This window comes from Eupeodes corollae, chromosome 3 (assembly GCF_945859685.1).
Source record: "Eupeodes corollae chromosome 3, idEupCoro1.1, whole genome shotgun sequence".
In the NCBI taxonomy this organism is placed as follows: Eukaryota; Metazoa; Arthropoda; class Insecta; order Diptera; family Syrphidae; genus Eupeodes; species Eupeodes corollae.
This window is the reverse complement of record NC_079149.1, coordinates 108,452,208-108,467,280: the sequence shown is the minus strand read 5'-3', so window position 1 is coordinate 108,467,280 and position 15,073 is coordinate 108,452,208. Positions and strand designations below refer to the sequence as shown.

The following is a 15,073-nucleotide window of genomic DNA, read 5'->3' as shown; positions in this document are numbered from 1 at the left end:
TTTGATCATCGACAAGAGCGTGCACTGAAAGAGAAGATTATTGAAATCGGTCAGTTAGTTCTTGAGAAAACTTAAAAACAAAGAGAAACAGATGAAATCTAACAACACATAAAGATTGTTCCAACATTTTATGAAATACTATAAACATTTATGAAAGGGATTATAGATTTGAAAAACCATCACGAATTTTCAAGAAAGTCTACTTCATGAAAACCATTATAAATATACTTATGTGCTTTTCGAATTTTCAAAAGTAATATCTCAAAAACCTTACGTGACAGAGTAGGTAATTTTGAAGTTGGATTTGATTTAAGGTCACCAGGAAAAAATTCTTAAAAAATAAAGATCAGAACAATCAACAAGGCAATTGTAAGGATACATCGTTTCAAAAAAAAAATTGAGTATATATTATTTTTCTGTTCATATAACATTTTGAACATACAGTGAATTATTTTGTATTTTGTCTTAATATCTAAAATGCAGAATGTATAAACCCAAAATACGGAACAATTTCTCAAATCGAAAACCATATTTATGGAATTTTGTGTGTTTGAAATTTCTTGCATTTGATGTCCTTTTAAAGTGAGTAATGTTTTATATTTCTTTGTAAACAGTTTGTTTGGTAGAAGTTTTTTAAGAAAATGTGTCCTGCAGAAGTTTTATTTGTTGGTGTTTTTGTACTTTTGAGACACAACTTAAAATATGTCGCATTCGAAACCCCTAGATTTTCGTTTAACAAACTGGCTTCAGTTCATGGTAAAAAAAAACTAAAACTAAATAAAAAAAACGTCTAATTTAATGTTTTTAACTCAATCTTGCGAGAGCACATGAATACTTGTTCTTCTTTTTGCATTAAGAATAATACAAAAAGTTTTTAAAGCCTTTGATGAGCCATTGAATTTATAAGCAGATATAAAATAAAAACAAAGTTGGTAATAAGCTGAAAAAACACCCAAATAATATGTTAAGCTGTTAAAACTGACGAATCAACTCTTGAAAATTATTATTTTAATTTATTCAGAAGTTCGAAAGGCAATCCAAAAAAGAATTGAAAAGTTATCAACGATATTTCAGGATATAAAACAAACTCTAAGGCAATAGGAACTATTGTTGCAGAAGTTATTGCACTATGCGATTCAAAATGTATTTCAAACAAATTTAATGCATTTTTTACTGAAATCTCAGAAAAATTAAGCAGTCTTTTGATTTGCATGTTGTGCAACTGTTCTGATCAACGCTTTGCTTTTTTTTGAAACTTATTAAATTATTTTATCAACAAAAAAATGCTTTATATGCATCAGATGTGTTAAGTTATATATTTAACTTAAGTATTGAACAAGATTGTTTTCCTCAACAATTTAAATGTGCGAAGGTGATTCCTCTTTATAAAAAAGAAGATAGAGTAAATATGTCTATTTCTCTTCTTCCGACCTTATCAAAAATTTTCGCAAAATTATTAAAAAAAAGAATTGCTTCTTTCTTAAAAAAATGTGTTTTTAGCGAAAATCAATTTGGATTTCGGTCTGGAAAGTCAACCGAAGATGCAATTCTTCAACTTTGCAGTCAACTCTATGGCAGTTTGAATCATAATAAACCGACTAGATTTAAGATTCATTTATTTAACACAGTTTTGACATTTTGTTTTGTTACAATTTTTAAATGAATGAAATGACAATGGCGAAATTTGCCGCCTGTCGACTATTTTTATTGATATGACGCCTTTGATATGGTTGATCATGATTTAATGCTAAGTAAATTATGTAATGCAGGATTTAGAGGAGTTATTTTTCAGTCATATTCAAAAGAAAGAGTTAAAAAAGTAGTAGTTAATGGTGTTGTGAGTGAAGCTCGATAACTAAAATCTGGAGTACCTCAGGGCTCCGTACTCGACCCCTTGTTTTTTCTGGTTTATATTAACTCTCTCTTTAGGTTGCACTTGAATGGCCTTCCTACGGCTTTTGCGGGTGATATATCGTTTACCTACCAGTCAAACTCAAAACATAATTGCAACATTCAAATTGAAGAAGATCTCGAAATTCAAAGAACTTGGTTCTCTGTTCATAAGCTAATCCTTAGAGAAAAAAACTAAAATAATGTAATTTAAAACTTCTAGTCATCAGCTTTGCAATTACAATTTTATAATTCAATGGGTCGAATTGTGGACAGTTCACCTTTGACATTACATAGTTGTGGCAGACCTAATTTTCAAGCAGCTGGTACTTGTTCCGATTCTTGTTTCAAAATTGATTCAGTTTACAGTTTTAAATATGTAGGAGTTACAATTGATTTTAATCTTTACTGGAAAGATCATATTTTCAATTTATTTGGTGCTCATTACTAGAAAAATATATCTTTTAAAACCGTTCTGCTAAAAAGAGTTTTAACTTCAAGTTATTACGGGCTTCCACACTCCAAAATACTATATGGTTTAACTAGCTGAAGTGGTTAATTTGCTAATACTTTAAGACCCTTGTTGATTGCTCAAAAACATCTAATTACAATCATTCGCAACAAAAATCGATTAACTGAAAGTTGCACTTTATTCAAGGATTTGGGAATTCTACCTTTGAGACACCTTTATATTTTTAAAGTACTGAAAGAATTTTTCAAGCAAAGTAGGAACTCGCAGTTATACAATCTACACATAAATTTTATGCATCTTGTCAATATACCCACTGCTCATAAAACTTATTTCTCTAACTTTTATACTGGCGTAGCACCATAGTCATTTAATAACTTACCAACATCTATCAGAACTTCTCAAAATTTAAACTCCTTTCTGAAAAACGTAAAAGACTGGCTTTTTACAATTGACTTAAATTGTATAGATAATTATTTTTAAGGAAACTTTGACGGATAAAAACTGCGTATCTACTTTTTATTATATTTCGATTTTCTCTTAATTTATATGAATATGTGGTGACTTCCCGGTAAACCGGATAACAAGAAACAAAGCGATTTATCATTCACTTGGCATAAATCAAAGCGAACGGACCACAATGCAAAAATAGCAAATACTAAATACCATTATAATTCAAAAACCTTTAACCTCATTTTTGAATTTAAATTAACTTTGTATATTAAAAAGTAGTTTTTAATTTTTCATTTCGGAAAGCTACAAATATGTTCTAATTCTAAATCTTTTTCTATTTTGTATGTTACATTATTTTGAGATTTAAAAAATAACTTATTTAATCAGCTGGCTCAAACAATTTATTATTATTGCAGTACTGATTGTCACCCCACATGAGTTTTTAGTTTATGTAAATTTAAATTCGCTATGTATCATTCAACACTAGCTTAAAAGCTAAAGGATGATTAATATTATTTATTGTTAAAATTTTTATTAACCAGTTGTAAAATGAAACGAATGAATAAAATGTACCTATTTCTAATTCTAATTCTAATTCTAATGGATATTCATTATATTGTATTTGTATTTTCAAACGATATTCTCTCAAAAATTGTATGTGATTATGTGATTTTAAAGCTTCTTAATAAATACTATTCATGCAAAATGTTTGGAAAAGTCTTCTTAATAAACAAAGTAGCATTAAAGTTTACATTTTTGGAAATATGAAGGCTACAATAATATTTTTGTTAAATAATTTAGGTGGAACTGCAACTATTGAAAATAGACACTGGAACAATTTGTTTTTTTTTTACGCTTTTCTGATCATAAGTAAATTTTCATCAGATCTTATTACATTCTCAATGATTATGGTTCTAAAATAAATAACCATAACAATCTCTTATTGCTTTTGATGTTTCTGCTTGCCGCTGATTAATAGAGTGAAAAATATGAATATTTTTTTATGTTTTTTGTTATATGATTCAGCAACTTTTTTTTCGAATGAATTCCCATTTCAAATCAATTTTCTACGTGAATTTCATATTTATTCTAGCAATTCACGGTGAATTGTTATTTTTTTACGATAACTAATAATAGAAAAGTCTACTTTTAAGAATGAAATTTAATTTTGCTGTGAAGTAGGATAAAATAACTACCGTACGAAAAAATAATAACTTTATCCATTAAGTTCTCTTTTATTGCAATTTTTATTACAGGTATAAAATCGGCGAACTTCATTTGCGTTTAAAGCACACTCAAAATCGATCGGTTTGGGTTACCAACTGTTAACAGAAATGCTTTACAATTTCTTTTTTTTTCAATTAAATGTTCACAAATTCCTCTGATCTGTAAAGCTTATAAAACCTTCGAAAGAAAAAGGAAAATCTGCGAGTATTATCACAAAGAATTCAATTTTGTTTGTTTCCGCAATCATTATTTTGTTTGTTCATTCAAAATGAAGTAAATGAATTCTCCATACACAGAGACGGAAGCTTAGGTCGTTATCGAATTGAACTACTCTAAAGATTTTAACTGAAATAGCACTAATGCCAGTCATGTTTCCTACAATAACACAAATTTTATACATGATATTTTGTTGTTTTTTTCTGATAAGCATATTACCTATCTTGTAAATCAGTGCTTCACATAAATGGATTTCCTATTCAAATAAAGTGCACGACTGGGTCGCACGAATTTATTTCTGTACAAATAGTACTTAAGTTTTAAAATTGAAAAATATACCAGTAAAATAAGTTTGTCTGGAAAAAACTTGATTAAAAATGGTTTTTTTTAACTAATTTTTTATGTGTACAATTGTACATACATTTTTTAATTTAAGTGACCCGTTTTTAAGATATTGATTTATAAATAAAAAGTTTATACAAGACAACAATTTTGACATTTTTAGTCATCAAATATTATTTATTTATTCGTCTTTTAAGTTACAATACTTTATGGAGACTACATTAAAATCAAACATTATATTAACTTATTGACAGTGGTAAAAACATAGTGTTACAACAAATTTAATACATCGTTCTTAATATCTAAGCTATTTTTATTAAAATCTATACGCGTGTTTTGTTGGAAAATCTATCAATAGTACAGTAAGATTTTAAACGAATAACAAAAACAATATCCCATAAAAGTTAAAGTATAATCATACTACGATGGGTTTTTTGACATATATACGAGTCTCGAATGGATCTTATGTTATTTCGTTCTCAAATGTTGGTACGATTTATATTGTATTTGTGTCTCGATGGCTGTGTTCGTTGAGTAGTTGTGCATTTGCAATCATGTGTTTTCCATTGGGGAAAAAATCAATCTGGTACTGTTCATATTATTTAGTTTTGTTAATGAAAACGAAATAACTGGGCTTATTTTGCTAGAGAAAAACAATAGAAAAGATAATTAAGTTTTGCTATGTTTCGACCGCACAAGAAGATTTAAAAATGATTAAGTTTGACAGCACTTTCTAAAATGCAGACGGTGTTTCGATGTTTTTATGAAGTCCAAGTGAGATATTTTGATTCGTGTTAAACAATAAAGAAATGATTAGTTCAGCATCATTTAAGAATATGATTTTTTTGATTAAAACTAAAACCATATTTATTGTACACAAACTACCATAATCAGAAGTTTTTGTACACAAATAAGCATAATCAGATCATAATCCATTGTTTGTTTCACAAACTCCTCCACACAGGTTTTTCTTCAGAAATTTTGACTCGACTCCGATTCCCGGCCGGAATATTTAATTGAGACTGAGAGAAATGAACAATTTATGTTAGAGTTGAGCACATCGTAAGCAAAGAGGTTTTAAGTCAATTAAAGCGCATCTGGTCTCATAAAGTGGCATATTTGAATAATAATAAAGCTTTCGTAAAGCAAATTTTGTAAATCTCTTTCCGAACCTTTTCAATCCTTCAAATACTTCATTGTGTAAAGGAATTCCATATTATGCAACAATATTCAAGTAAAGGTCTTACAAAAAGAGTTCTTCGAATGACTTAGAAGTTCTTGAAATAAATCCCAACATTTCACACCATTTGGAGACAAAAATTCATATTCGAGTCAAAAATCACACCAAGATCTTTTTCATTTGTTAACCTCATTAAGAACTGATTCTCAATTTTGTAAATCAAAACATATCGGATCCTTTATTTTAGAAAACGTAACCATACTACAATTTTTAACATTAAAATGTAAACCCTTTATGAAACACCACTTGGTAATATTATCAATATCCAATTGAATTTTACTATCATCTGATGAAGAACTTACAGAATTAAAAATCTTGAAATCATCAGCATCTAAAAGACACCTAGAACTATTAATACAATTCGGTAAATTACTTATAAATAAAATGAAAAGTAGTGGACCAAGATGACTACCTTGTGGTACACCGGAAAAAATTTGTATTTCATTGGAAAGAACCAATTTTAACATATTGTCTTCGTCCAACCAAATAGCTTCTGATCCATTTTGGGAGATTCGAATGGAAGCCAAGCAATTCGAGGTTTTTTAGAGAATATTATGTTTAACCCGATCAAACGCCTTGAAAAATCGGTGTAGATTACATCCACTTGAGTACGTTTTTCTTAACAACCAAGACAATAATTTGTAAAAATTTGTAAATTTGTTGCAGTGGACCTATCACTCATAAAGCCATGCTGATGCAGGGAAATATAGTTTTGAACTAAACTATAAAGTTTAATTTTAACAATTGCTTCAATTTGGGAATAAGCTGAAGCTTAGGAATAGGTCTATAATTTTCCACAGATGATTTAGATCAGATTTATGGAAAGGAGTTATCAGATAATGTTTCCCTGTATGTAAAAATACTCCTTGTTTCAAGGACAATTTAAAAATAAAGCAAAGTGAGGTTTTAAGGTTATATTTACAAAAATTTCCAAACTAAAAGTGGAATATTGCCCGGTAAGGCAAAGAAACTGTTTTCAAGCGACGATAAAGCATTTAATATATCAACTGTCGATAAAAAAAAGGTCACCCAACATTGTTTATCCTTCTTTTGGATAAATTAAAGGGTTAAAAATATAAGATGTGCTCTGGGATGTTTTCCAGTTTCGAAATTAAAGCTATTGATGAAATTAAACGTTTTATCACCCTTTTCCCATAACTTGTATAAGTTTGGTTTTTAACGTGTTTAGAGCTCGGGAAATATTTGCGTAAACACGGTCATTTAAGTGGTCTCCAAAAATTATAACGATAGAAAATTGTATGGTTTAAGTAGAAGTCAAAATATGGCCGCGTCAGTAAATAAATTTTTTCTGATCGTCAGTAAAACTTTTACTTGCAGAAGCAATATTTTAGACTAAACAGGATTCACGACATCAGTAACACTTTTATAATTATGACGGTCATCACCATTTTTGTTGTAATTTTGAATCATTTCTAAGCAAATAATCAACTGATTACCTAAATAAACATGTGCGTAAAAATCCTGGCTCCTATCTTAAATATCATTAAGTTTTGAATACCACAAAAACGACTTGAATGTGCTGGCACATGGCTGGAATTATGCATGGGTGCAAACAGTCATAAATTATGACACTTTAAATGACAGCTAAAGGGAGAGCGAACAACGAATGAAAGAATGGAGGAACCAACGTGATTTAACACATTTCAAAAAGTCAATTTCAAACAAAAAACATTTAAATTATAAGAAACCAATTGACACTTATGTAAGGATAATACAATTCTCATTTTGTTTTCTAAAACAAGACAATTTTGTAAAAACAATTTTGTAGCAAAGAATTGCAATGTGGTTGCTACGAACTGTCAAACTCTATTCGCGTTCCACATACCATCCACACTGCAACTACATTTTTTGAACGTAAATTTCGACTTAAACGTCTAGTTAATTTTTCAAGTGTCATGAATTTCAAATGCAGAATTTTACTTCACAAACTTCTACTTTGAGTTCATAGTACAAAAAGTACCAACAAAATTACTGTCTACAAAACACTCCTCAGGCAAGCTACAACTTCATCACGATTTATATTTTGTATTTTAAAGAAATATTAGTTATTTCTTTTCGAAATTGACAAGGAACCATTTAAGAGAAAGGATTAAATGAAGTTGTGCAGAAAATAAATAAATCAAAGAGTAATAAAGTTCAGCATTCATTTTGATGAAAAATCATGATCAACTGTAATTTTGACAGAAGTAGACTTGACTTGAAAGTTAGGGAGATTTTTCTTGACTAACTTTCCAGTCAACTTTCTTATAAAGTTGAATTGATTGGAAGACACGTTTTATGTCGCCTGAACCTGCCCATTGTTCGCGCTCAACTTAACCTCAAAATTATACCATTTTTGTTTTGTTTATTGGAAAGGGTAATTGTAAACCATTTCAAATTCAAACCAATTAATTTTTATATAGAAATATCCTAAGTATAGAAAGTGAATTTTATATACAAATATATTTTGAATTCAGCTGGAACTTAATGAACTCTATTGATTTTACCTAAAATCATTTTTTTTTGTTTAATGCCTGAATACAATGTGCAAAGCTTAATGCTTCCTTAATGGAACCTTGTTTTATCTCTAGATACTTTCGTACTCACTCCTACTTTTTCAACAGTTTTATTTATAAACCAATCTAATTTATATGTTATCTAGATATTCAAAACATTTAAGGACTTCTTTCATCCACGATTAAGTAATTTTCGAAAGTACCACACGTTGATATAGGCAAAGGTTTCCCGCTATTCATCCAATCATTCCAAATATAAGTTCTTGATATCTAAATGAGCCTCTTCCAAACCAAAAGTATATAAACTAAGAATAGAAACCATAAGCTAACATAAACAATCGTATATATTTCCAGCTGCGTTTCATTTGTATTGTATATATTTTTGGTGTATCTACCTTAGTCCTTGTCCTTATACTCGTAGTCCTATAGCAACAATGCCCTTATACCATTATTTTTCTCAAAATAATTAAGTTCAATTCTATATAACAACAGAAATACCTATAAACCTAAATTCTTTGTCCATCAATTTACCATCATAGAATGTGTATTTACAAGTATAGATATCTTCATTCTAAAGGCCGGGCTAAGACCTAGACGTAGTTATGGTGTTCTTTGGTTACTTCTAAATATATTCGAAAGAGTATATATTTTATTTGAGTATAGATAAATATAGGCACGTCGGAAAGATAAATAGAATGCGGTGCTTTGTGATGGCTTCAGCTTCTCACCAAACCCAATATTACTCCAATGTATATCCGAGTTGAGTCTTGAGTGTTTACGGAAGATAACCGCATAAATGAATAAAACATATGTATCGAATCTTAAATTCAAATATTTGATTCATGTTGAGTTTATATAGAATGACAAAGATGTTGGTCTTCAATTTCATTTCGTGTCAAATGCTCAAGAAACTCACCAGACATGTGTACCTATGTGATATGATGAAAAACATCATGAACCTCTTATCACTTTAACCCTATATAAGCTTTTTTTTCACATTTAAAAAAGTCCTTTTTTTGAGGGTATATCCTTCGGATGTCATGTCTCTAACAGTGTTCTGTATAAACTGTCTAAGTGAGAATGTTTAATCTAACCTTAACACAAGCCAGTCCAACACAGAACATAAAGAAAAAAAACAAACCACTCAAGGTCAGCTCAAGCATTAAATATGGAAAGAATACATCATCAACAGATGTAGGTTAGAGGTACATAATATTATGAATCTGTTGATTTGAGATACTTAACAGAGTTGCCAATGATAGTTATTTTGGTAAAACATTTTAAAAGGTTTTGTTAATTGTTAAAACCTTTTTTAGCAATTTTGTGTTAGCTAAAATGATGATTTAGTTCAATTTTAAAAATTTAGCTTAACTTGAAATCACTGAATGGCTACTTTTATGATGGAAAAAAATACGAGGCAACTACATGTCGAAATTATTAAAATTTCGGAGTCAGTGGCCTGAAAGTTAAGAGCGCTACGTCCAATTTATGGTCCTCATAATCGTAATAGCAGATCAACAATTAAGCGTCTAGTGGACAAATTTGAATCCACAAGCACAGTACAAAATGTTCCCTCGTCGGTGAGATAAAGAAAAGCCCGTAGTGTCGAGAATATTGCTGCCGTTGTGGCTTCAGTTGCAGAAAGCCCAAATGTGTCCCTTACACTTCGTTCTCAAGCGGTATTTTTGTGACGACGTCTTTGTGGCGAATTTTGCGAAAAGAGCTTGGCTTACATCCTTAAAAGATTAAATTGACGCAAGAACTGAAGCGCTTGGTCACCAGAAGCGTCGTTTGTTCGTGAATTGGGCTGAGCAACAGCTTGTGACATCGATTCGGATTTTTCAAAAAATCATCTTCAGCGATGAGGCTCATTTCTGGCTGAATGGCGTCGTTAAAATACAAAATATGCGGTATTGCTCAGGCAACAATCCACACATAGTCTATGAGTCATTATTGCATCCCGAAAAAATTACGGTTTGTGGTGATCAAGACCGTCACGTTTTTGTGAATGGGGATCGCTACCGTTCAATGATAACCGAATATTTTTGGCCTCAATTGGATGATATGGACTTGGTGACATGTGGTTCCAACAGGACGCGCTTAAAGCCACACAGCGAATGTCACAATCAATTGATTGGAAACCAAGTTTGAAGAACGTGTTATCTCACGAAATGGTCAGTGTGAGGCTACGTCAAGTCTATGTACTATGCCAAAAAGACAGCGAAAATTGATGAACTTTGTTCTAATATCGAACGTGAAATTGCAGCAGTATCTGACGGTTAAAGCTTGAAAACCGTCGAAAATTGGGTTCAGCGTCTGGACTTCTCAAGCATGCCCTTAGGGGCCATGCAAAAGAAATCGAGTTGCATACAAAATGACGCACTTTCAAGGAATAAAACATTTCATTGATATCCAAAACCGTTTTTGTTTTATTTAAGAAAAAACTTTTTTAAGGCTCTTATTGAAAAACACGATATTTACAAGATGAAATTGGTGTGTAATTTGTGTTTTGAACTTAATGCTTCTTTATTGGCTCATAGGCTTTTACAACGACACAAATATCTGGGTCCTGCCCTCTGCGTACAGTTGAAAATATTTAATTTCAAATTGTCCTTTTTTTTAAGAGTGAAATATTTATTTCTGATATAAGGAAATATAACAATAAACAAAACAATTAAATGATAAACCTAAATACACTCAAAAATAAAATTAACAACATACAAAATCAGATTGAAGTTTTAATTTTGACTTCCCAGTATCTGAGTTATCTGACATTTCCAATTAATAGGTCCGTTTATGTTTGTGGGCTCTGTTTGTTTTCACGAATCATCAACGTTTAGACCTGTTCGCATATTCATTTAAAAAAAAGATATTTCTTAAAAAGAGTTATTAAAACAAATAGATAGGTTTAAAATATTGGAGTCGTTACTAATTTGTTAAATAATTTAGAAAATTAAAATTTTGCGCCTTTGTTTTTGAGCAAAATTTTACAAAATATTATTTAAACTTCATATTGAATAGATTTTTTTTTTTGACACGTTATATTAGAAACAATTAAACATGAAAATAGGAATGTAAGCCTTTTTGAGTTAGGTAGATTCTATAGTATGTAAAGGCTATACAAGATTTTTATTAAACAAGCTGTTTTAGAGACTTGACCCTTCAACCAAGATTTTGACCTAAGTACGATGTTTGATGGGCTGTATGATGATTTCTTTTGAATTCATAGGTTATTTTGACATTAATTGCGTTTCCATTCATAATATTGATAGAAAGTCTAGTTTTTGATAGCACGACCTGATAAAACATCCTTTCTGTCGTGCCGAATTTTGTCTGAACCACTCTGACTAGTTGAGTTCTTTTCAAGAAGCCTCCACAGAAATTATGGTGTAAATTGTAGAAAGGTGGTTTTGCCGGGACATTTCCGATTAACAGTGGGCGGAGTTACCGAGACATATTTTTCTTTTATTTGAGAGCATGGATGACTTTAGTTCACGAAGCCTCTTGCTGGGTATTGTTGTTTGTATAATGAAAGCTTAAGTGTGCTCTTAGATATATGTAATGTCTCAATACATACAATTAAATTATTTTTATTAATTTAGTTGCATTTTTTAAAATAAACTTGTATCTGCCCCATCATTTAATTATTTATTTTAAATTTAGTAAATGAACATAGTTTTGGGATTTCTATAGGAAAAATATGATTATGTTGGCTTTACTTTCATTAAAAAATGAATGCCTAGTTAAACATCAAATTCATCAGGGTTTGAGACACGTGTTTTTATAAATGCTAAAAGTGAACTTTTCGTTTTCTTTAAAGAATTGACACTATTTAACAAGGAATTATCATTCAATTATGAGTCCAGAATCAAATTTCTGCCGCTGAAAAGTTAAAAATATTTTTAAAAAGTTTCTAAGTTAGACAGGTCGGAGCAAGTATCAATGATATAGTAACAATTATTTAAAGAGGGTCAAGTAAGAGGTAAACATGAGCAAAATGAATAGAATTGGAGCTAAAATATCGCCAATTGGAAGTATGAGAACTTACTGAACTTTTTGGAATATTAAAAAGATCATTAAAAACTAATAGAGTTGTCATTCGGGCCTAAAATTTTGAACTCGTAATTAGTGAAAAAAATAAAATCCAAAAATATCGTTTACAAACCTCCGTCGTCAGCTGAATTAGTTTTATGTAAATTCTGGTTTTCCAGAGCTTAATTCAATATTTAAAGGAGAAGTAAATAAAAAACAATAGATCGTGAGAGTTTTGTATGAGACATTCGTAGAGAAATACTTTTCAACAAATCGAACCCTTCCCGCCAATTTATCTTAAGCGCCAAAATAAATTGTATCGTAAACGACAAATCAAAAGCTTACTGATGTTCCTTGAAACAACTTGTACTCATGGTCAGTGTTAAAAATTATTAATTTTCCCTATGAGACATGGCAATAGCCTTCAAGGCTCTATGTGTAACTAGCACATTTTAATAATTAAGTTGTCTTTTTAATTGAAAATGTCGCTTACGATAGAATGGCGGGAAGCCCTCGAAATCAGGAATAAAAAACTGATTCCTTGAAATAACTGCCCAAACAATATAACATTCACCTAAAATATAATATAACCCTCAAAAAGTTGTATGGAAATAAAATTTTATATGAAATAACTCCACATTTTTGAAATGAAGCCAAGTGAAATAAGACCAACCAAAATAAAATAAGATCAATTCTTCAAATTTGGCATTATTTCACTAAGATTTGTTCCACGTCACCGATTTTTCCGGGATTAATTAACTTCCCATAAAAAGTTATAGTAATGGGTCCTAATTGTCAAATTGAAAATTTTGACATTTATCGACATTTCAAGGTCCCCACGTCCTTACGTTCACGAAGATTTTTCATCGTCCATATCTTAAGAACCAGAAGAAATATTGACTTCAAAAAATAAATAAATAATAAAACAGAAAGATGCAGAAAGGGCTCTTAAGAAAATTGCGTGGTTGCTTTTTTTGCCATAGCAGAAGGTGAACATTTTTTTTTACCCTAAATATCTTACGCACCTAAAACGCTAGAGATATGAATTAAATTTTATATGATACATCTTAACGTGATACCATCCAGTATATTTTTGGAAAAAATCCAATTACCTTTTTTTTAATAATTTTTATAAATCCAAAAAACTGAAAAAAAATTGCCACCTCGAAAATTTTACGAACACAAAATGATTTAATCTCCAAAACAATACAAAAAAAATTACGTTTCCAACATCTGGTAAAATTTTGAGAAAAATCGAGCTGTCAATTTTTTTTATAAAAAATAAAAACCAAAAAAAATAATACTCAAAGTTGGTAAAAATTGAATTTCGACTCGAATATCTTTTCAATACTTTGAGATATTAGCTTTAGGCTACTTTTATCTTTTAAAATATATTGTTGTCATCAACCAGTAAAATTTTCAGAAAAATTGACAGCTTTTTTTACAAAAAACAAAAGCCTAACAAAAAACCAATACTAAAACTTGGTAAAAATTTACTTTTGATTCAAATATCTCTTCAAAAACTAAAAACAAGTGGCTTCAAACTAATTTGAACAGTAAATATTGTTTTCGATATTCAGTAAAAAGCTTATAAAAAAATAAGAAAAGAATAAGAAAAAATAAGATCTACAAAAATCTAAAAAATTATGTTTGGTTCCCGATGTCTCGTGAACAGTAGAAGAATTGACTTCAAATTTTTAAATTTTTAAGAATAATTCAACTGACAACATTTTTAACAAAACAAGAGAACCTACAATTCTTTCAAGCAAGACAAATTGACAGACGGGATGGGAAATTATCATTGTGGGTCGCATCCCAGCCTCTTTTTTATTTATAAACTTCAATGGCAACACTGAAATCAAACTCTTTCACAGTAATCTTAAACCACAATTTGAAATGTATAAAAGTCTTGTTATGCTTGCATTTGGCGCCAATCATGTCAATTGCAGTGACCGACCATTATAAATACCATATACTTCACTTGCTATCATATCCATTTTGAAATACAAAGAGGTCGAAAAATCTACTCTTTAAAATAACCAAACATTTTAAGAAGCTTTTCACATACCAAAAGCTTTTCTATATTTCACCACATCACCAACCAACCACCCATTGCCACTCACTATAAAACATTCACCGAAATCTCTTTCACTTTACACTGAAAGGCGATTAATTCAAATGCACCTGATGGCAGCTTGTATACCATATGTTTTCAAACCCAAACGAAATAACGCAACCTACTCGTAGCTATGGTGGATTATGAGATTGCGATTTTACTCGTATTTCCAAAGCCAAAAAGGATATAAAAGACTGTGTTAGTATAGTTTGGTCTCAAAAGGGATATACAGCTTTTTGTCGTTGTTTTTAGGGCTCCGCGCCGACAAACATCTGTACTTTGGTGTCATCGAAAAAGCCCTCAATTTGACTCAGGGAATCGGAATCGGAATTCTATGCCGGCATGAAAAAGTATCTAAAAGAATTTTGCACAACGAATACGAAGTTCATTGTCAACTTGACTCTACGGGCAATCGGACGGTATTTTCCCTAAGGTCTTCTCGAGTGTCTCTAAATAACGAAGTCTAACGAGGCTGTACAAAGAGTAAAGAGTAAACGAGTAAAAAAGGGCTTTAGAAAACACGGTTAACATTAGATTTAAAATTTCGTTACTTCTTGGCTGCGCGTTTCGGT

The 15,073-nt window shown here is 30.4% G+C and overlaps 2 protein-coding genes across 2 annotated transcripts in view; one reads left to right on the top strand and one right to left on the bottom strand.

Annotated features, from left to right (window-relative positions):
* Nucleotides 1-15,073, top strand: part of LOC129950096 (embryonic polarity protein dorsal-like) — a 95,384-nt gene that overhangs the window by 4,696 nt on the left and 75,615 nt on the right. The gene's annotated exons all lie outside the window — the stretch shown is intronic.
* LOC129950097 (kinesin-like protein KIF20B) overlaps nucleotides 1-15,073 on the bottom strand; it is a 46,521-nt gene that overhangs the window by 30,988 nt on the left and 460 nt on the right. The gene's annotated exons all lie outside the window — the stretch shown is intronic.